A 23,734-nucleotide genomic window follows, 5' to 3' on the forward strand; every position below is an offset into this window, starting at 1 on the left:
AGCTTTGACTATATGGACCTTTGTGGGCAAGGTAATGTCTCTGCTTTTTAATATAATGTCTAGGTTTGTCATAGCTTTTCTTCCAAGGAGCCAGCATCTTTTAATTTCATTGCTGCAGTCACTGTCTGATTTGGAGCCCAAGAAAATAAAACCTGTCACTGTTTCCATTGTTTCCCCATCTATTTGCCATAAAGTGATGGAACCAGATGCTATGATCTTCATTTTTTGAATGTTGAGTTTTAAGCCATCTTTTTTCACTCTCCTCTTTCACCTTCATCAAGAGGCTTCTTTATTGCTGAATCCTTAATTCTAAAATTATAATCAGTTAGTTTATCATTATTCTGTAGTTTCCAGTTTGACACTGGAAAACAAGTATATGTTATTGTCAGTTCAATCTGAAAAATACCTGCTGTTACTTAGTCATTTTTATAATGGATGAACAAAATACTAACTCATGATGAAAGTTAACACCCCCTTTCTTATTGTCACAGTACTAGAACTGTCACTAGATCTTCAATGTCATCTGCAATCACTTGGTTTATATTAAGTCCCACATCATCCTTCATAAATGTCCACAGATTTTTGAGAGAGTAAAGCACTGTATATTCCCATTGTTCAAATTTTTACACACTTTGATCTGAGAATCTACTTAGGCCATCTGAGAATCCGTTTAGATTGTGCATTGACAATCTTAGTTGAATGGCCTATGGCACAAATTTTCTCATTGTTCACCTTAGTATTTGGTAATTTTTACTCTGCCATCTAACACCAAAATCCAGCAACTCACTAAGAAATAAGATGTTTTAAATTTTGAGTTATTACTGATGCTGAAGCTCCAATACTGTGGCCACCTGATGCAAAGAACTGCCTCATTGGAAAAGGCCCTGATGCTGGGAAAGATTGGAAGCAGGAAGAGAAGGGGACAGCAGAGGATGAGATAGTTGGATGGCATCACCGACTCAATGGACATGGGTTTAAGCAAGCTCTGGGTGTTGGTGAAGGACAGGGAAGCCTGTTGTGCTGCAGTCCATGGGGTCACAAAGAGTCGGACATGACTGAGTGACTGAACTGAACTGAAATTTTGAGTACTATCTAAAAGTATATTCTAGTGCATTTACTCAGAGCACAATAATGTATATTCATCTGTATTTTGGAAAATATGTTTATATTACCATAAAAAGGTGTAAAGGAGCTACCTAACTTGAAAAATGTTACCATTAATAAGTAGCTCTTTTCTAATCCAATTCTGTCATCATGTGTTTTATTACATTATTCAAATTACCTAATTCCTTGGGTTTGGAAGAGTAATTCATATAAGAATAACATACTTGGAATAAATTGTACAAAAGTGTAATTCTAAAAAAGTTGAGAGAAAGTAAAGGAGATGGAAATAGATGGAAAAATGAAACGGTTGTACAGACTGAAAAATCCGTATTTTTAAGATGTCCATTTTCCCAAAGTGGATCAATATATTTGGTGTAATCCCAATCACACTTCTAGCAGGCTTTTTTGGAAAATAGCAAGCCAATTCACAGAGTATGATGCTTAAATATGCGGTAGTATAGAGTGTTGATTTAGGACTCATCCTAAGACTCAGACTCTTGGCTGTACCAGCTTCTTTCTCTATGTGTGACTTTTGACAAAATAGTTTTACAACTCACTGTGATATTTGCTTTGTCTGAAATTTGGTATGTCTTCTCACTTTGTAAACAACATTTATAATTTTTCTGTAAATTGATATGTTGGTTGTTTTCAAATGGGCTACCAACTTTGTTCCATAACAGAGACAACATCAAACTCAGCTCTCTCTGAACTTTCATTCTCTCATTTCTATAGGCAATAGCAATAGTAACCCACCTCATAGAATTTCTGTGTAGATTAAATGAGATAATGCAAGCTACTTAGCAAAGTCCTTGGCACACAACAGAGATTCAAAAAATTGTGATTATCTAAAGGGAAAAAAGAATAATAGATGTGAATGAGAGTTGAATACAGCAATGCTTTTGTAACTCACACTATACTGGCTATGGAATGATTAAATGAGACCAGGTCTTGAGCCTCATATATGACTCACATATGAAAAATGTCTTTTTTTTTTTTTAAAGACTATTTTGGGGTAAAGTAAGCCAGCTACCTGTGGTATATCAGCTCAAGCAAGAGGGACCACTATGAAGGAAAAGGAATAAGGGATTTATGATAGTACTTAGTGAATTCTGGGAGCTGGTGATGGCATCTATGAAAAGCCATTTCCAATGTTTAAGGAGAGCCAGAGTCACAGAATGTAATCAGGGCACACATTTAAGATAAAAAGCTGGGCATAAGATGGATGAAAGCAAAGGAAAATTGGAATCTGAACCCACAAGACAAACTGAAACTGCCCACAACTATCTCTTACTGCATCTAAAACTGACCACACGGGAATCTGTATGTAAAGTTGGCATACTTGACCTCATAGCTCTGCACGTGCCTGGCCCAGGTCTCAGAGAAGCTGAGAATATCCAGTGCGGGTCAAAGAAGCTGCAGATCCAGGGGCTGCAGGACATCAACAAAGTATAACTGAAGATCAGCTTCAACATGTGCAAGTTGCAGCTATGTTTGAGGTCCTGCACTAACCTTCCAACCATTGCTGCTGCTTCACTTCCATCTTTCAAATCTTACATAAATTTTTTCATAGCTAACCCTAACTTGGAATCATACAGGAAAGAGAATTCTGGGAAATGTATTTTTCAGTAAGAGCATTTTTTTGTCCCTGTGGTAAATTACCACGTCTTACTTTTATCACTGAATATTAAACCCTGCCATAAACATATAAGAATAAATGCTTTGTATGAGTTTGAGATATTAAGAACAGTCATATATTGATAATTTATTCTATGTATTTAACTTTCATTGAACGCTCATTATGTATCAGGGATATTTCTCATCACATTGTCACATTACCATAATAATCTTCACAACTGCATAGTAGTATATTCTCTTATTTACCATGATCTTCATTTAAAAATTAAGCTCAGACATAAAGTAACTACCAGAGAACGCAGAATACAAGGCAAAACGTGAATCTGAACATGGGTGACATCAAAATCTTTGATGTCAAAGTAGAGATGCATTTTCTACGGAATTACAGTTTTTTTTAAAAAAAAGAACATCATGGTTAAAAATATTAAGAAAAAAATACCAAAAATTTTTGATGAGCTTGAACATGATAGTGGCAGGTAGATGGAAGCAATGAAAATTAGATGGTTTGAAAATAATACACTTTAAAAAGGCATTAAATCCACAGAAAGAGTAAAAAGGTGTGGTCTTCCACATACGTGAAAAATCCGTACTTTCGTTGGATGGTTGTCAAAAAGGTGATGATTATGTAATTGACAGGAAGACACCAACACACACAGACAAAGGATATGAGTTCTCTTAATGCTGGTAAAATATGTATATATTTCACTACAGACAGGCAGCTATACAAACCAGGGAAAATACCAGCACACCTGGACAGAAAGGCAAAGCCAAGCCCCCTGACCCTTAAAGTCCTCTCAAAGCAGTCTTTCTATGTGGAGACTACCTAATCTGAGTAAGGATTCTGTCACATCTTTCAAACTGATTTGACTTATCATTCTCAAAGGTTTTGTAACTTCTAGCTCTTTCTAGCTGTTATTGAAACTCTGGCTATGTGCTTGACTCCTCACCAGGTTCAAGAAATTTGTAAAAATCTCAGCACAGGTCTGAGTTGTATTTTCCCAGGTATAGCATGCCCCTAACCTTCCCAGGCTTCAGGATTGCGTGTGATCCGTTCTGCTAGGAGAGTTTTCATATCCAAAAATGACTGGGTAGATAAAAGGAAATGATCTTACATGGAAACTAGGGCCTAATTTTGGTACAAAAAGATATTCTGTGATAGTGGGACTTCAAGAGACTGGAATGAGGATGAGAGAATCCCTGAGTTAAGCTTTTTAAAATATAAAATAGATCCTTTTCTCACTGGTTTGCTTTGTGATTCTAGATGTCTCAAAATATCTTCCAAAATTGTATTCAATCAAATTTTATTTAGCCATTTGTTTAGAAGATATTTACTGAGCACCCACCATATACCAGGTACTGCCAAGAGTATCAAAACATGGAGGACTTGATTACCTAGGTTTTAAGAGATCATAAAAAACTTTTGTGGTAGACACCAAATAAAGTTACCAGACTTCTATAATTTGATACTTCCTCTTCCTTTGTAAGTAACATACCTATTTTCTATAAGCAATTTTCACAGATATATGTGTGGTTTCCTTGTTATGTTGGCTGCCAACGTGGATTCCATGTAGATCAAAACTTGGCCACCACAACATTCAGTTATTAGCAAATTATTCATAGAAAGAACATATTCAACACTGTGGAGAAATTGAAAAACTTATCTTTCTCAGTAAATATTTTAAATACCCTGACTAGCAATCAGTACTAGTAATTTTTGAATTTTTTGTTCAATCAAAATGTAGCAGTCAGGTTTTGTGAAATAATTATGAAGTTTGTGCTGACATGAAGACATTTGTGAGCATTTTATATTATTTTTCACCTTCCAGAGTATGTGCGCATGTTAAACCAAGTACCTGCCGTGCTCCACACACTTTACGGGTGTTGGTAATACTGCCCTTCTTGTTTTAATAACTTTCTGGGAACTTTTCTAGGTCTGTATTAAGGACTAACTAGATACTAGGTGTATCTTCCTTTCTTATGATTACTTTTCTCACTATTCATTCTAATAACATGGACATCTCCTGCTTTGAATTTCCCTCATCAAATTTATAAGCACAAAAAGAAATAGTTGTACAAGATCAACATCCAAAACAAAAAAGCAGTCTCTTGACTCATTGAAGGCAATTGCTTTCATTCACTTTAATTACTATTGGTATTTTCTTCCATATGCCTACGTATACATTGAGAAGTCTCTTGATTTTACAGTTTTAGTTATTATCTATTGAGGAGGTGAAAACCTCCTTTATGTTTCCTCCATCTCTTCTCTATCCATGTGAGCCCTCGTGTGCATGCACGTGTACATACTCACACATATACACCACACCTCTCAGGTATCAACTTCCCCAAAGCTACATAATAATATTGGGTTATAATAATATTCAATTTTAACAATTTTAAAACTGCAACAATAGCACCATTGTTCAGCTGTATCATATTCTGTGATGCCTTTGCCTTATTTTACATCTACTTTTCCTTTTTTATAAAAAAAATTATAGAAGTTTCAGGTGTGCAGCGCTACAGTTCGACATCTGGAGACACAGTGCTAGAGAGATCACCAACACAAGTCTGGTTATCAGCTGTCACCATGGTTGACCCCCCTTCACCCATTTTTCCCTACCCTCAACCCCCTTCCCCTCTGGTAACTACTGATCTCTTCTCTATATCTATGAATTTGCTTTTGTTTGTTTTGTTTTGTTTTTTTAATCCAAATAAGAGTGAAATCAGGAAATCAGTGTTCTCTTCATCCAGCTTACTGTTTTTTTTTTTTTTTTAACTTTTCTTTCTCTGTGTACTTCTCTCATCAAGGATTTCTAGTTTCATGAACCCCAGATCTGCCTCCTACTTTCCTTTCGCCCTTCTTTTGGTAAACACAGATTCTAGTAACTTCCTGAGAAGAGCAAATGGAAGGCAACTTTTTTGAGACCTTGCATGTCTGATGTTGTCTTGTAACACTTATTTTGATCATTCGACTGGGTGTGAGAATCCTGTGTAGAATTTCTAAGGCAATTCTACTTTTGTTTTCTGGTTTCCAGAGTTAATTTTGAGAAGTCTGAAGCTATTGTAATTCCCAATCCTTTTATGAAACCCATTCTCCGTTTTCTTGTATAAAGTTTTTGAATCACCTTTTTGGGCCCAGTTATGTGCTGGAATCTTATTAATTGTTCTTTTTAATCTGAAAACTATCCCCTTAAATTCTGGAAAATGTTTTCAAAGAATTAATTTAGTCAGTAATTTCTTAATTTTTCTCATTGTGTTTTTTTTTTTTAAACTTCTATTCTTTGAATGTTAATCTGTAGTAAGCTCCTGAGTTTATCATCTTTCTCCCTCCTTTCTATATTTCCTCCCAATTTGGGGGAAATTTGCTCAATTTCATAATTTAATTCTTCATATGAATGTCTTGTTCCTGCAGTTATTTACATGGTCACCCTTATATTCTTTTCTCTTTTTTTTTTTTTACAACCTCCTTTTCTTATTTGAAGGCTGCAACAATTTCATTATTTATTTGAAGATATAAATCATAATTTTTTTAACTTTTTTTTCTCTCTTGTTTTAAAAGTATTCAAAGTTCTTTTTGTCTTTGGTTTATTTGTACTGTATCTCCCATGTTATGGGACATTCTTTCCCTATAAAATTATCATCCATCCATACTTCAGTTGAAGTGCTAAGAGGCTGCTCTGATCCTCTGTGCCTACAGGCTGGGCTTATATATTGGTTCTCTGAAACCTAAGGTGATCAAGCTAAACAAATTTACCAGGAGATCTGAAATTCTCAATACCTCTAGGATGTTTTCTACCAAAAGGAATTATTTACTTTTCTAACTGGGATTTATAGTCTGGCTGCCACTCTTCCTACTCAAGAGGGAAGGTATTCAGGATGTAGATTTTCATATAATCCCACTGTTTTCAGGATAAGACTCTCCACCTTCAGCTGTATTTCTTTGGTACAGACTCATCATGATTCCCTGGTAACTCAGTAGTAAAGAATCTGCCTGCAATGTAGGAGGCCCTGGTTTGATTCCTGGGTTGGGAAGCTCTCCTGGAGAAGGGATAGATTACCCACTCCAGTATTCTTTGGCTTCCCTGGTGGCTCAGATGGTAAAGAACCTCCCTGCAATGTGGGAAACCTGGGACCTGGGTTCGATCCCTTGGTTGAGAAGATCCCCTGGAGGAGGGCATGGCAACCCACTCCAGTATTCTTGCCTGGAGAATCCCCATGGACAGAGGAGCCTGGTGGTCTGTAGTCCACAGGGTCACAAAGAATTGGACAAAACTGAGCATAGCACAGCACAGACTTAGACTCCTTATTTTTAAGCAGTCTAGGGGATGTCATGTAGCTTGGCTTCTAGGATGTAAAATGTGCCATAACTCTTGTAGCAGAAACACCCTGTCCAGACAGGAACACGGTATTTTTGAGCAGAATTACAATGGACTCAAATCTATCCACTGAGAAAATAATGTCCTTAAATAGCTCTATATCACCAATTTTAAGTTCTGTAAGAACATGTTAGAAAGTTGCTAAATTAATATAAAATAATACCAGCAAATTCTACAATTATACAATGCAATGGACATTAAGCCACAAATATACCATATTCTTTAAAACTTATCCTAATTCCCTCCTCATGCCTCATAATTCTGTTTCCATGATCTCTGTGCTCCTGTAGCATGTGTTCCCAATTCCTACAACTTCACTGGTTTCAAGTTTCACACTCGGCTCTTTCCTGCTGGGTTTGTTGGTTCCTTTTAGATATGGCTTTCTCTTAATCACCAGGCAATGTCAGCTCTCTCCATCTCTCATAACTTCTGTCTTAATGAGGAGATAATATCTTCACCCTGTGCCAGTATCATATTTATTAATATGTTTTAATAAGAAAAATCTTATAGTACTCTTGGGCTTCCTTGGTGGCTCAGGGATAAACAATCTGCCTGCCAACTCAGGAGACAAGGGTTTAATCCCTGGGTTGGGAATATCTCCTAGAGAAGGAAATGGCAACCCACTCCAGTATTCTTGCCTGGGAAATCCCATGGAGAGAGGAGCCTGGTGGGCTACAGTTCGTGGGGTCACAAAGAGTTGACATGACTTATCATTAAACAACAAATATTCCTCCTAGACACAGAGGACAAAAATTCCTCTCAGTTTCAAGATAGGACAACATTCAAACTAGATTCACTAAAGCTTCTTTTCCTGGTGAGGATAGATGTGTTTTATGATCATCTATAATTACTATTCCTTCAGTTCAGTTCAGTTCAGTTGCTCAATCGTGTCCAACTCTTTGCGACCTCATGAATTGCAGCACCCCAGGCCTCCTTGTCCAGCACCAACTCCCGGAGTTCACCCAGACTCACGTCCATCGAGTCAGTGATGCCATCCAGCCATCTCATCCTCTGTCGTCCCCTTCTCCTCCTGCCCCCAATCCCACCCAACATCAGAGTCTTTTCCAATGAGTCAACTCTTCGCATGAGGTGGCTAAAGTACTGGAGTTTCAGCTTTAGCATCATTCCTTCCAAAGAACACCCAGGGCTGATCTCCTTCAGAATGGACTGGTTGGATCTCCTTGCAGTCCAAGGGACTCTCAAGAGTCTTCTCCAACACCACAGTTCAAAAGCATCAATTCTTCGGCGCTCAGCCTTCTTCACAGTCCAACTCTCACATCCATACATGACCACAGGAAAAACCATAGCCTTTACTAGACAAACCTTTGTTGGCAAAGTAATGTCTCTGCTTTTGAATATGCTATCTAGGTAGGTCATAACTTTCCTTCCAAGGAGTAAGCGTCTTTTAATTTCATGGCTGCAGTCACCATCTGTAGTGATTTTGGAGCCCAGAAAAATAAAGTCTGACACTGTTTCCAGTGTTTCCCCATCTATTTCCCATGAAGTGATGGGACCAGATGCCATGATCTTCGTTTTCTGAATGTTGAGCTTTAAGCCAACTTTTTCACTCTCCACTTTCACTTTCATCAAGAGGCTTTTGAGTTCCTCTTCACTTTCTGCCATAAGGGTGGTGTCATCTGCATATCTGAGGTTATTGATATTTCTCCCAGCAATCTTGATTCCAGCTTGTGCTTCTTCCAGTCCAGCGTTTCTCATGATGTACTCTGCATATAAGTTAAATAAACAGGGTGACAATATACAGCCTTGACTTACTCCTTTTCCAATTTGGAACCAGTCTGTTGTTCCATGTCCAGTTCTACCTGTTGCTTCCTGACCTGCATACAGGTTTCTAAGGAGGCAGGTCAGGTGTTCTGGTATTCCAGTCTCTTTCAGAATTGTCCACAGTTGATCGTGATCCACACAGTCAAAGGCTTTGGCATAGTCAATAAAGCAGAAATAGATGTTTTTCTGGAACTCTCTTGCCTTTTCCATGATCCAGTGGATGTTGGCAATTTGATCTCTGGTTCCTCTGCCTTTTCTAAAACCAGCTTGAACATCAGGAAGTTCACGGTTCACATATTGCTGAAGCCTGGCTTGGAGAATTTTGAGCATGACTTTACTAGCGTGTGAGATGAGTGCAATTGTGCGGTAGTTTGAGTATTCTTTGGCATTGCCTTTCTTTGGGATTGGAATGAAAACTGACCTTTTCCAGTCCTGTGGCCAGTGCTGAGTTTTCCAAATTTGCTGGCATATTGAGTGCAGCACTTTCACGGCATCATCTTTCAGGATTTGGAATAGCTCAACTGGAATTCCATCACCTCCACTAGCTTTGTTCATAGTGATGCTTTCTAAGGCCCACTTGACTTCACATTCCAGGATGTCTGGCTCTAGTCAGTGACCACACCATCGTGATTATCTGGGTCATGAAGATCTTTTTTGTACAGTTCTTCTGTGTATTCTTGCCACCTCTTCTTAATATCTTCTGCTTCTGTTAGGTCCATACCATTTCTGTCCTTTATCGAGCCCATCTTTGCATGGAATGTTCCCTTGGTATCTCTGATTTTCTTGAAGAGATCTCTAGTCTTTCCCATTCTGTTGTTTTCCTCTATTTCTTTGCGTTGATCGCTGAAGAAGGCTTTCTTATCTCTTCTTGCTATTCTTTGGAACTCTGCATTCAGATGCTTATATCTTTCCTTTTCTCCTTTGCTTTTCGCTTCTCTTTTTTTCACAGCTATTTGTAAGTCCTCCCCAGACAGCCATTTTGCTTTTTTGCATTTCTTTTCCACGGGGATGGTCTTGATCCCTATCTCCTGTATAATGTCACAAACCTCATTCCATAGTTCATCAGGCACTCTATCTATCAGATCTAGGCCCTTAAATCTATTTCTCACATCCACTGTATAATCATAAGGGATTTGATTTAGGTCATACCTGTATGGTATAGTGGTTTTCCCTACTTTCTTCAATTTAAGTCTGAATTTGGCAATAAGGAGTTCATGATCTGAGCCACAGTCAGCTCCTGGTGTTGTTTTTGCTGACTGTATAGAGCTTCTCCATCTTTGACTGCAAACAATATAATCCTTTGACACCTTCAATTAGAAGACCAAACTTTAACTTTTCTCCTGAATCTCTATTTTAGAGTTGAGTTCCTGATCTATTGAAGGTTCAGGGTATGTGAGGCAGGTAACTGCTAACGTACACCATGATATCTGGTATTCTTTCAGACCATTTGAAATGCCCCCTGAAGAAGACCCTGCATTCCATCCTGCATAGAAATACAACTCACAAATGTATTAAAGGGGGGTAATTGGGAAAGAAAACAGGAAGGTCTTTCTTTCTTGGTCTCTCTCTCTCTCTCTTTCTCTCTCTCTCTCTCTCTCTCTCTCTCTCACACACACACACACACACACACCTCTGCCTTTGGCAGTTAAAAATTATGACCAAATGCTTCTTAGTAGCTCCCAGTTGCTATGAGGTTATAAAGGAAGAGAGCTGATCTCTAAGGTAACAAGGGTCCAAGTCAAACAAAACCTTTAGATTAAAGTCAACACTTTTAAATTAAAATGAAATCGTATCCTGGGCTGGATGTGAAGTGCAGGTGTTTCTTACTTTCTATGCCCAACAGTCTTAGCCAAACAGGTGGTAATTAGAGCATTATAGTTCAAAACTTCCAGCCAAACTCTCCTTTTGGTTTCCTGATAAACCTTTACCTGAAATAGTAAATGTTTGAAATATAAGAGGAATTCAGACAGACAGAAGACAAAGGGTCCTTGAGAAAGACTTCTGTTTATTCCTGGATAAGTGGGTCAGGAGTCAGGGTCATGCCCTCTCCTGATGTGTCTCTAAATAGAACTAAGGCCCTGATGCTAAATTTTATAGACAATAGGGTTTGTGATGGCTTCCTTTTAGCAATATATTTCTTGCTATGCAGGATACAAATATAACTTACTCTTCTAAACATTTATGTCCTTCTTTCTCTTTTTCTCCTCATTTATTTGTTCCATATCGTCAATCTACACCCCCAACCCAATGCCCTATCTGCCATGGCAGAAATACACATGTGAGAAAAACACAGAATTTAATGACCTCATAAATGTCTATGTTTAAGCTCAACTTTTAAAATTGAAGTTTTAGGCTGGAGTCTCTTCTAATTTGCATGGAATTCAGATATTGAAAATATTCAATATTTCTATATTGAATATTAACCACTTTTGGTGATAATTGCTATGATAGCAAATAATATGAAGATGCATTTTAATTACCAATTCTTTCCTTTAATGCATCAAAAAGACTCCTTCATCCCGGGGCCATAAAAAGGGTGTTAATATAAGAGTCAACATTGCTTGGGTGCTTACTATGTTCCAGGCAGTGATAAATATTATCTCATTAAATCATTTTAATAGTCCTATGAGGGATCATCTCCACTTTATGGATGAAGGAAGGAAAGCACGGAACATTGACCTGGTTGAGAAGCAACAGTACCAGAGCTGGAACACAGACATCAACTCCCCAGAGTCTGGACTCATAAGGAGTGGATGATAGGATCTCTCCATGTGACTGTGTACTATATATGAGAGAATTGTTAATCAAAGAAAGAATGAAAAGGGCTAAGAGACCCTCTAGTCTACCCTCTCTACACACAGAGAAATGGAGGCTGTGTATGACATCCCTGAGTGCCTGCCACTCAGCTTCTGTGGAGCCGACATGTTTGAAATTCAGCTGCTATTCTATTTGGTCAGCCTGAGTCAGCTCTGGATGGTATTAAAACAAGGTGGAAGAAGTCTCCTGGCAACGTTCCTGGAACACTAACCTTGGGCTAACAGCCCCAGTCCTCAATTTGTCTTTCTCTCAATTCACTCAGACATGTCTTCCCTTTCTTTCTCAAATATCTTCTTTCTTGCTTTCCATTAGATTAAAAAGGAATGAAAGCTTGTTTCATAAGGCCTTTAGAATCTGATAATTATTGTTGTTATTTTTTATTTAATATTTTAAAATTATTTTTTATTGAAAGATAATTTCTTTACAATATTGGTTTGATTTCTTCCATACATCAACATGAATTAGCCATAGGTGTACATATGTCCCCTCCCTGTTGAACCTCCCTCCCCAATTATTGTTATTATTGCTATTATTTTTGAGTTTCCACCCCTCCACTTTGTAACAGATGTAGGCTGCCTGTTTTTAAAAAGTAAATTAAAAACCACACTTCTTTCTATGCATCGTTTTGGAAAACGTGGGCATTCCGTTTGAAAAAAAGCCATTTTTGTGAAGCTAAGGTCAAGGGTCCCCATTCTAAGGTCTACTTCAACTGGAGAGCCGTGATCCCACTTCAGGGGCTACCCTGCAGCGCCCAAGGTGAGTGACAGTGGAGTCAAGCGGCAAGGACAAAAGAGCCACCTTAGTCCTGATGCTGTTTTTCTCGCAGGTAAATGAGAAATCAAATCCTCCCCTCTCCTGGCAGCACTGTCCTCTCTGAACATGACATTAACTTCCACAAACGAACCTGGTGGTAAAGGGGGTGATTAGCTAGATAGGCCTTAACAGCTGGGTTCCCGGAGCAGGCAGCGCGGTGGGGGAGGGGCACTACCCGGCCCCGGGTCTTGCAGTTCTATCAACAGCAGCGGCAGCAGCAGATGAAAAGCTTCTAGAGGTGGGGGCAGGGGAGAGCCCAGATTGTAAACATCCCTTGCCTGTTGCCTAGAAGCAGTGGCAGCAAACAAACCAAAGACTGCTCCTAGATTTTCAAAATTTCCTTTATATGCAGGGCTCTGTTTCTTTTTAAAATATGCAGCCATTTTATGAGGTCATCAGCTCTTATGCGACACGGTCGTCTATTTTAATCATTTCCCAGCCACCAGCTGGACTTGCTTACCTAAAAGGGGTCATTTATTGTTTAACAAAACCTTGTTCACCTTAGTGAATTCTGGTGCTTTCATAAACCTTTTAATGACTACTCTGTGTTAGGTATTCATATTTGTAAGAATCCACAGAAACTTAAAAATATACTGATTTGTTTATAGGGAAAATTTGATAGTTCTGACAGTTTTCTGAAACAAGCTGTGATGAAGAGCAAGAGTTCTGTATTATAAATTGGTTAAAAATGTGCTAACTGTAATGTTGTAGGTGTCTTGCAGAAATGAACTATGAAATATCTCACACACGCAGCAAGGAAAGGGCAGGAAAGTAATAGTGGAATATTTTAATTACCAACGCATAGGACAGGATTACATGAAGTGGAAGAAGTAAGGCTGGATCTGGTGCAAAGCTGCTTTCTAATTTAACACGTACATCAACCTGAAAAGGAAGGAAGGAATGCCAGATTTACAATTAAGTAATATTTAGGACTCAAAGGAAAGAGAAAATATGGAAAGCAGTGATTAAATCTCATTAAACATAGGATATAATCCTAAATAGAAGCTAGAGGTGTTTAGAGACAACATGGAAATTGAGGGAGACAGAAAATTAAATACAGCATATAATCATTAATTCAGAAAGAGACAGGCCACCGACTTAAGGTCAGGGTAAATAGCAGGGAAGTGGTTTTTAAAAACACAGCAAGCATCACCCAGAATGCCAGTCCCACTAATAAGGGGTAAATTTGTGTAACATTTTACAAGATCAAAGTGGAAAAGTAATGTTTCTAGAATGATGCAGCAAAGAAATGGTTCCCTACCCTTTTCCAAGATTCAGAAATCTTAAATAGAAAATCAAATCCTCTATATTTGGAAGGGAACTCTAAAAGGACCCAGGGGAGAAAAAAAAAAAAGGCAAAAAAATTACCAAATCAGAAGACAAACTTTTTTTATGACATTAAAAGCACACAAGCCAGCAAAGCATCCATAGGGCCATTAAGGGGATGAGTGGGAAGTCAGTGACAGATGAAGCTGCCTTTGCTAAGAGCCTGAATGAATTCTCTGCCTGTGTATTTACCAAAGAAGCTGAAGGTCACATCCCGGAAATTGGGATACATTTTCTTGAGGGGAAGAGTGAAATGTTAAAAGGATTTTATGATCACACGAGAGCAGATAGTTGGACAATTAGAACTATTAAAAGTTGACAGGTCACAAGACCCAGATTAAGTATGTCATAGAAATCGGAGAAAAGTGCAAAGGAAACAGGAAATGCCTTCAGCAGCGTTTCTTGATAGCTTGCTTGGAAGGAGACAAAATTGAACTGGAGCTATTCTAGGACATTGTGTTTAAAAAAAAAAAAAAAAAAGAAATCCTTGGAATCTTTTAAAAATCTAGGTACTGATAATCTGAGTCATGGTTACAAAGCAGATCATGCCCACCCTCATTTTGCAGTTTTTAGAAATACATAATCTGATGAAGAGTTACCATTAGCTTTATAAATCACAAATGGTTGGTATTTTCCCAGAAATGGGGCATTAATGTACTATTTCACACATGTAAGAATGGAAGTCACTTAACTGTGTGTAAATTTCCTAAATTATTTCACATAGTCTCATCTATAATCTGTCTGCATTAAATGAAGTAGTATGAGAGTTAAGTCCAAAGTCTCCCTGGACTTAAGGCAATGTGTGTATGTGGAATGGAGAGGAAGGCTTCTAGAAATTGCTGTCCATTGCTACTTTATCACCATCAAGATGCGATTATTAAACACATACTAGTATAAAATACTATACCCAGGGAGTGGTCTAAGCAGGTCATTCTCTCTTTCAGGGTTTGGATTTCACAGTGATTCATCTCATGCCTTTTGTCATTGTCTTACCAATTATCATGGCACCATATTATTTTTAAAAATAAAGTACTCCACTTTCTGATGATGTCCTCAGAGTGGACATCTGCTCTATCAGTCAGCTGCCAGCTGTGTTTCCATGAACCAATAAAAATAGTCACAGAACTGTAAAGTTAACATTAGAAAAACAAATGATATTACTTAATGTTCATTCATCACTTAAAAACTGCATTTTCTTTTTTTTTTTTGGCCCTTCATCCTCTCCCTCTGCCTGCCTTTGTTCCTACCCCCCTCCTTCCTTTCTGTCTGCAAATGTTTATTGAATCTCCTAGGCCAGACTGTAAGATTTAACAATAACATGCAAACATGTATTACTGCCCTCAAATAATTTCCAGAGTAGTGGCGATGTTGACAGTGTGATAGGAGCTAAAAGTACAAAACCCAGAGTGTCCAGAATGATATAAGGGAGCACATAACACAGCCATGGGCTAGTCAAGGGAAAGAGGGACCATCCATAGAGTAAACAAGAGGAGTTAAGTGCAGGGGAGGTGAGAAAGGATACTGTACACATAACGAGTATATTTATAAAGGTTTAGAGAGGAGAAATGGAGACGGCAATCGCAACCCACTCCAGTACTCTTGCCTGGAAAATCCCATGGATGGAGGAGCCTGGTGGGCTACAGTCCATGGGGTCGCTAAGAGTCAGACACAACTGAGCGACTTCATTTTCACGTTTCACTTTCATGCATTGGAGAAGGAAATGGCACCCCACTCCACTATTCTTGCCTGGAGAATCCCAGGGATGAGGGAGCCTGGTGGGCTGCCGTCTATGGGGTCGCACAGAGTCGGACACGACTGAAGCGACTTAGCAGCAACAGCAGAAAGGAGAAAATACAGTGAACTGTAAAATGATGTGACCAGATTATTGTCCTGTATTTTTATAAATATTTTTTTCTACCAAACCCTACCACACTAACTGCATTTATTATTGAGCTTAATTTCTTTTATTTTCTTAAAGAGCAAAAGCAGAAAACAGAACAAAGTGAGTGGAGAGCTGAGTGATTTACAAAATGTATATCATAAACGTGTTCATAATTTTCAGAAATACATTTACTTTGTTTTTCATTAATGACTAGGAGGGTTATACTTCAAAAGTGAAACTCTGTGGGCACTTACCAAGAAAAATAGGATGGTGAAGAGAGGTGGTGACATCAACATGATTAAATACGTCAGACTCTGCAGACCTAAAAGAGCATGAATAGTTTATGCAAGAAAGAGGAAAATCACATAGCGAGTGAGGCTAGACTATACGCATATGGAAAAAATGTGGACCAGAGTAATGCAATGAAGTTATGATCAACATGAAAATAATACTTCCTATTTATAATTTTTATTACCAAGCCATCCCATTAGAAACTGGTAGAATCATTCTTGCAGAAATACTGAAAAATCACTCCCGTAAATCATTCTCTACTAGTTCTAAAACTAAATTTCAATTCAAGACCTGAACACACACACCCATGGTTCATTCCTCTCCCTGTGCCTTCTGCAGAGCTCCAGCCAGGAAGCTTTGTGTTGATCACATTAACTTTCTCCTTTACCTACAATCTTCACTGGGATCTACAATCATTGTAGTACTCACGTTTCCCAATTTTAGTGAACATCAGCAAGCAGGACTCTCAGAAAATCAGAAGCTTTTTAGTATCCCCAAGTCTCTTCTTGCATCATCCACATTTTGCTTAATATTTCTCTAGATTCCCTACTACAATATAGCAAACCCTGTATTTTGGAGAAATAACTCTAATAATTATTTATCAGTGGTGTATGGTGTGCAGTATGCCAACTTCACTTGACTTAGTCCAAGTCATCACTAACTTTAGAAGACAAATCTTTACTCCTAAATGAGAAAAAATTAAAAGCAAACTAAGCAAATGATGGAATTTGTCTGGAAGGATGTAGGGATAGGAAAGGGGATGCTGTGGAGCTTATCAGATGACTGTAAATATGACATTAAAAATAATAAAGATTTAGTATCTCATTGGCCATAATGCTGGAGTAGGGTCCAGGCACTTTGGCCAGTGTTTATAGTTTAGTTGCTGGATTACAGGGTAGCCCTGTTCGTAAATCAAACTTATTTTATCTATCTTACTCAGAAAGTATGCTTTCTACTGAAAAGAAACAAAAATTGTTTTGCATGCTAGCTATTTTATTTCCCTGCTTATTTGTCTGATTTCAAAACCAGAGTGGGTTATACCGAATAGTATCAAAGTTTTAAAAAATGGTGTGTCAAATGATTGATGGTTTGCAAATAAAATTATGGTCTATGTATCTCTTGAATTCTCAGGGAGGTAGTAGAGAAGTAAAATATGTCAATTGATCTAATGCATACAGATGATTAAAAACATTGAGCTGATTTCAGTAGATTGGAGCTCTGGGCCAAGTACTGCCTTTGACTTGCTTTCTAACCTCTGGGAAATCAATTAAAATTCATCTCTATGCACTTGCCACACCTTTAAGAGATAGAAATAAAAAGATTCTCTGCCTACTCACCAAAATAATTGCTGAAAAATGAGAGATGAACCTAAAAAATAAGTTTGCAGTAAGTACCATGTGACAAGTATTACTTTCAAGCAGTGACACATATGGCAGAGAAGAGCCCTATAAATACTTGTGAAACAAATATTAATTTCTAGAAACAATACTTGAATAAGTTGAAAAAAATCTCTTGGAAGGAACAGAAAACTAAAGTCAAACTACTAGAATAAAAATACTAGAGACATTGGCACATATTTAGGCATGGTTTCTGAGGGGAAAGATTTGATTATGAGGGACAACTTTTCACTTATTGTCAACATCTTTCATAATTCTCCCTCCTTTGCAACGCTGACTATCACTGATGCAGGATGATGTTTGAGCATTTGTATGTTCCTTTCTTCAAGATACAGTTTTCCACCAAGTAATACAAGCTTTGGCCATTTTCCAAATTTATACTTTCTTTCCATAGATATTGGATATACTTTACTCTGATTTTATCAAGCAACCATAATTTAGTTTCAGATACTGAATGATATGTGTTCATTACAAAAAAGAAATGTGTTCAAAGCCTAAATGCAATTAAAGCTGCTTTATTACGTTGTTTTTAAAGTATTTCTAAACTCTATAATTTTTAGCATCTGGAGATATATAGATAGATAGATAGATAATTCATTTCACCTTATATCTCCAGTGTCAGTTGTGTTTATGAAAATTCCTATACAATTTATAGATATTTCTCACAATTCAAAGAAAAATATTAGAAAAAAATAATTGATAACTATATTCTAAAAAATAGCTAGGAATTGTATACACATCAATCCCCAAATCCCAGTCTATTCCTACCCTCATCCTTCCCACCTGGTAACCATAAATTTGTTTTCTAAGACTGTGAATTTGTTTCTGTTTTGTAAATAAGTTCATTTGTAGCATATTCTTAGATTCCACATGTAAGTGACATCATATGATATTTGTCTTTCTCTTAGTATGATAATCTCCAGGTCCATCCATGTTGCTACAAATGGCATTATTTCATTCTTTTTAATGGCTAGTAACATCCCATTATTGTCACCCAGCTTATTTAACTTATATGCAGAGTACATCATGAGAAACGCTGGACTGGAAGAAACACAAGCTGGAATCAAGATTGCCGGGAGAAAGATCAATAACCTCAGATATGCAGATGACACCACCCTTATGGCAGAAAGTGAAGAGGAACTCAAAAGCCCCTTGATGAAAGAGAAAGTGGAGAGTGAAAAAGTTGGCTTAAAGCTCAACATTCAGAAAACGAAGATCATGGCATCCGGTCCCACCACTTCATGGGAAATAGATGGGGAAACAGTGGAAACAGTGTCAGACTTTATTTTTCTGGGCCCCAAAATTACTACAGATGGTGACTGCAGCCATGAAATTAAAAGACGCTTACTCCTTGGAAGGAAAGTTATGACCGACCTAGATAGCATATTGAAAAGCAGAGACATTACTGTGCCAACAAAGGTTCGTCTAGTAAAGGCTATGGTTTTTCCTGTGGTCATGTATGGATGTGAGAGTTGGACTGTGAAGAAGGCTGAGCGCCGAAGAATTGCTGCTTTTGAACTGTGGTGTTGGAGAAGACTCTTGAGAGTCCTTTGGACTGCAAGGAGATCCAACCAGCCCATTCTGAAGGAGATCAGCCCTGGGATTTCTTTGGAAGGATTGATGCTAAAGTTGAAACTCCAGTACTTTGGCCACCTGATGTGAAGAGTTGACTCATTGGAAAAGACTCTGATGCTGGGAGGGACTGGGGGCAGGAGGAGAAGGGGACAACAGAGGATGAGATGGCTGGATGGCATCACTGACTCGATGGACATGAGTCTGGGTGAACTCTGGGAGTTGATGATGGACAGGGAGGCCTGGCGTGCTGCGATTCATGGGATCCCAGAGTCGGACACGACTGAGCGACTGATCTGATTTGATCTGATCACAGCTTCTTTATCCATTTATCAGTCAATGGACATTTAGGTTGCTTCCATGTCTGGATTCCCAGGTGGCGCTTATCTGCCAATTCAGGGCACATCAGTGATGTGGGTTTGATCCCTGGGTTGGGAAGATCCCCTGGAGTAGAAGATGGCAACCCACTCCAGTATTCTTGCCTGGAGAATCCCATGGACAGAGGAGCCTAGCGGACTACCATCCATAGGGTCGCAAAGAGTCTGACACCACTGAAGCGACTTAGCATAGCACAGCACATGTCTGGCTATGGTAAATAATGCTGCAGTGAGCACTGGGGTGTATGTATCCTTTCAAACTGTATTTTCCTTCAGATATATGCTCAGGAAAGGGATTGCTGGATCATATAGTAGCTCTGTTTTAGCTTTCTTTCTTTTTAATACTGTTCTCCATAGTGGCTACTGTTGTTCAGTTGCTAAATCATGTCTGACTCTTTGTGACCCCGTGGACTACAATACGCCAGGGTTGTCTTTCCTTCGCTATCTTCCTGAGATTGCTCAATTCATGTCCATTGAGTTGGTGATACTATCTAACCATCTCATTGTCTGCTGCCCCCTTCTTTTGCATTTAGTCTTTCCCAGCATCAGGGTCTTTTCCAATGAGTCAGCTCTTCGTATCTGGTGGCCAAAGTACTGGAGCTTCAGCTTCAATATCAGTCCTTTCAGTGAATATTTGGGGTTAAATTCCTTTGGGATTGACTGGTTTGATCTCCTTGCTGTCCAAGGGACTCTCAAGCCGTAGTGGCTGTGCCAATTTACATTTTCACTAATAGTGTAGGAGGGTTCCCTTTTCTCCACATCTTCCCTAACGTTTATTGTTTTGTAGACTTTTTGATGATGGTAATTCTGACTGTTGTGAAGTGATACCTTACTGTTGTTTTTATTTGCATTTATCTAATAATTAGTGATACTGAATATCTTTTCATGTGTTTTTCATGAGGTTTTGAAATAGCAGTCTATATATAAAAAGATGGTTTTAAGTTGCTGGTCTTTTAATTTCAAATGCATTTCGAGTACCCTGCATTTGTGCTCTTCTCATGATTGCTGGGGTTGATATCGTATTTGTGTGTAGATGATTTCCTACCTTTAATATGTTGTTGTTGTTCAGTCACCAAGTCGTGTCTAACTCTTCGCAATCCCATGGACTGCAGCATGCCAGGGTTCCCTGTCCCTCACCATCTCCTGGCATTTGCCCACGTTCATGTCCGTTGAATTGGTGATGCTATCTAACCATCTTGGCCACCTCTAGGAGGGCTCATCAATAAATATTCCCCAGAACTACCACTGCCACTGTATTTGTTCCCACAGTGAGCCATAGCTGCCCCCTGCCTCCTCAGGGGAGAAGGCAATGGCACCCCACTCTAGTACTCCTGCCTGGCAAATCCCATGGATGGAGGAGCCTGGTAGGCTGCAGTCCATGGGGTTGCTAAGAGTCAAACACAACTGAGCGACTTCACTTTCACTTTTCACTTTCATGCATTGGAGAAGGAAATGGCAACCCACCCCAGTGTTCTTGCCTGGAGAATCCCAGGGACGGGGGAGCCTGGTGGGCTGTCATCTCTGGGGTCGCACAGAGTCAGACACGACTGAAGCGACTTAGCAGCAGCCCCAACAGCAGCCTCCTCGGGAGTCCCAATAACACTAGCTGGTTGGTATGGCCCAGGCTCTTATAAGGTCATTGCTTTTCTCCTGGGTGCTGGTATGCATAAGACTTTGTGTGCATCCTCCAAGAGTGGAGCTTTTCTTTCTCTCAGTCCTGTGGAATTTCTCGGGGGCTCCTCTTCCCATTGCCAGACCTCCAGGCTGGGGAGCCTGATCTGGGGCTCAGAACTTTCACTCCTGTGGGAGAACTTCTGTGGTATAATTATTTTCCAGTTTATGAATTTCCCACATGGCAGGTATGGCATTTGATTTTATTGCTTTTGAGAGCCCCTTTTCCCCTCTTGTTGTGGCTTATTCTTTGTCTTTGGATGTAGGGTATCTTTTTTTTTTTTTTTAAATAGGTTCCAGTGTTTTTTTGCTTGATGCTTGTTCATCAGTTGTTATTGTGGTGTTTTCATAAGAAGAGGTGAGCTCACATCCTTCTACTCTGCCGTCTTGTCTCCACAAAAGTTGGTTTTAAAATCCACTGTTACCCACCCCCTTACATATACACACACACATAAAGATCATTTGGGTTTTGTAATAATATGCTATTTTAAATTCCATTCTGATTTATATGTTGTGTGCTTTTATGAGCAGCTTTGAAATTAAGCAAAGCGTATGTTGCTAATGTAGTATACTTAAATAAATACAGTATGTACTGAGTTAACTATGTTTGGATATAATACAAGTATTTTGTAAGGCTCCATGGGATTGACTTTGTAAGTCCCAAATTCAAAAAGTTACATCACATTTTTCAAATTATGTCACTCTATTATATTGTTAGAGAATGTTTAAAGTCTTTAAAAATATTCTATTACATCGGAAGTTAATTTTCACATTTTTTCACTGGGGTTTCAGAAAAACCTCAGTATAAGGAAATCTCAAGGAAGAGGTTGAGGTAAGTTGTGGGAAAGATGACAACTTTTCTAGCTGTAGATCTAGGTCACTATTTGAGTGAATGGAGAATCTCTCTTAGATTGGCTAAAACTATAAAAGGGCATAGAAATTAGCAACTGATCTCAAAAGCAAAGTCAGGAATGCCATTAAATAATATTTATTAACATGGAAAGACATTCATAATTTTTATGAACTCATTCTTATATCTACTTATATTCCTTTTTATTCCTTACTCATAGAAATGATTAATCACTATAAATATTGTTTTATAATTTGCCTCTCTTTTAATAGTCTTACAGGATTGTGGAAGTTTTTATCTTAAATTTCTAGTATTACTCAATGAACAAGTACTATTTTGTCATAAAAGAAACTGCATTTTTAACTTTGGAACAAAAAGTCAATTTTTGTTTTCTGAGATATTATCTCAGATTTTATAGTCTCTCAGATTTTCATTTATGCATATTTGACATTTAGATACACATTTTCCTTCACGTTACATGCATATTTGCATATAATCTATGGATTAAATAGATAACTGCATCTAGTAATTAATAACAGATTTAAGTTTATGTAAAATTAACAAGACCTTTTAGCCTGCTTATTCAAATTAACAAATTTTGCTGAGACTTTTAAGTTAGCATACAATAAAATTAACAATAGGGATATATTTTTGACTTATAAAATTAATAGGGGTATAATATTTAACTGGTTGTTTCTCCAGTTACATGCAGAGATTCTTAGAATCATATTAGGGCTGCAAAAGACCATTCAGCTTGACCTATTCATTTTATAGATACGGATGCTGAGGTTCAAAGAGACTAAGAAAGTACCCAAGGTCACTCATTTAATTCATGGCAGCCATTATTATGACCAAGTCCTCTGCTGAGTCCACTGAAAATCATAGTGTATTCAAAAGAGCCAGATAGAATTTACTTCTTCCTCCTGAAATTCTTTGCTTTACTTTGTTTGAAATTTTAAAATTGTCTTTGTTTAATTTTAAAGTACTTAGTTTATCACTTTAGAACTTGTCTTTTAATATTAATAAATAAAGATTTATTTGAAGCAATTTTAGGCACTTATAATTGTAAAAATATGGGCTTCCCAGGTGGCTCAGGGATAAAGAATCGACCTGTCAATGCAGGAGACTGGGTTTGATCTCTGGATTGAAAAGTTCCACTGGAGAAAGAAATGGTAACCCACTCCAGTATTCTTCCCTGGGAAATCCCATAGACAGAGGAGCCTGGCAAGGCTACAATCCCAGTCCGTGGGGCCGTGAAGAGTTGGCCATGACTGAGCATGCCTGCAGTTGTAAAAATATGTATTAAATATAAAGCTATGGCTTAAAAAAATTTTAATCTTAAATTCTGATTTCACTTTTGTTGAATTTTCAAGAGCAGTTTTAAAGTTGTTGAATTTTCAAGAGCAGTTTTAAAGATTTCAATGGTGATGAAACTGGAGCCTATTATAGAGTGAAGTAAGCCAGAAAGAAAAACACCAATACAGTATACTAACACATATATATGGAATTTAGAAAGATGGTAACAATAATCCTGTATACGAGACAGCAAAAGAGACACTGATGTATAGAACAGTCTTTTAGACTCTGTGGGAGAGGGAGAGGGTGAGATGATTTGGGAGAATGGCATTGAAACATGTATAATATCATATATGAAACAAGTCGCCAGTCCAGGTTCAATGCACAATACTGGATGCTTGGGGTTGGTGCACTGGGCTGACCCAGAGGGATGGTATGGGGAGGGAAGAGGGAGGAGGGTTCAGGATGGGGAACACATGTATACCTGTGGCGGATTCATTTTGATATATGGCAAAACCAATACAATATTGTAAAGTAAAAAATAAAAA

General features: G+C 38.2%; 1 long non-coding RNA gene across 10 annotated transcripts in view; it reads left to right on the forward strand.

Annotated features, from left to right (window-relative positions):
- LOC147371065 (uncharacterized) overlaps positions 1-23,734 on the forward strand; it is a 166,496-nt gene that overhangs the window by 45,723 nt on the left and 97,039 nt on the right. For 4 of the 10 annotated variants that reach the window (XR_015166248.1, XR_015166252.1, XR_015166244.1 and 1 more), the window contains one exon: positions 11,516-12,314. The exons of the other annotated variants lie outside the window; for them this stretch is intronic. This is a non-coding gene — a long non-coding RNA (uncharacterized LOC147371065). Of the gene's footprint in view, positions 1-11,515; positions 12,315-23,734 lie in introns of those variants that run through there. 10 annotated transcript variants of the gene reach the window in all.

The sequence above is a fragment of the Bos grunniens genome, chromosome 6 (genome assembly GCF_055505025.1).
Source record: "Bos grunniens cultivar Pamir isolate PY7600 chromosome 6, Bosgru_T2T1.0, whole genome shotgun sequence".
NCBI classification, from domain to species: Eukaryota; Metazoa; Chordata; class Mammalia; order Artiodactyla; family Bovidae; genus Bos; species Bos grunniens.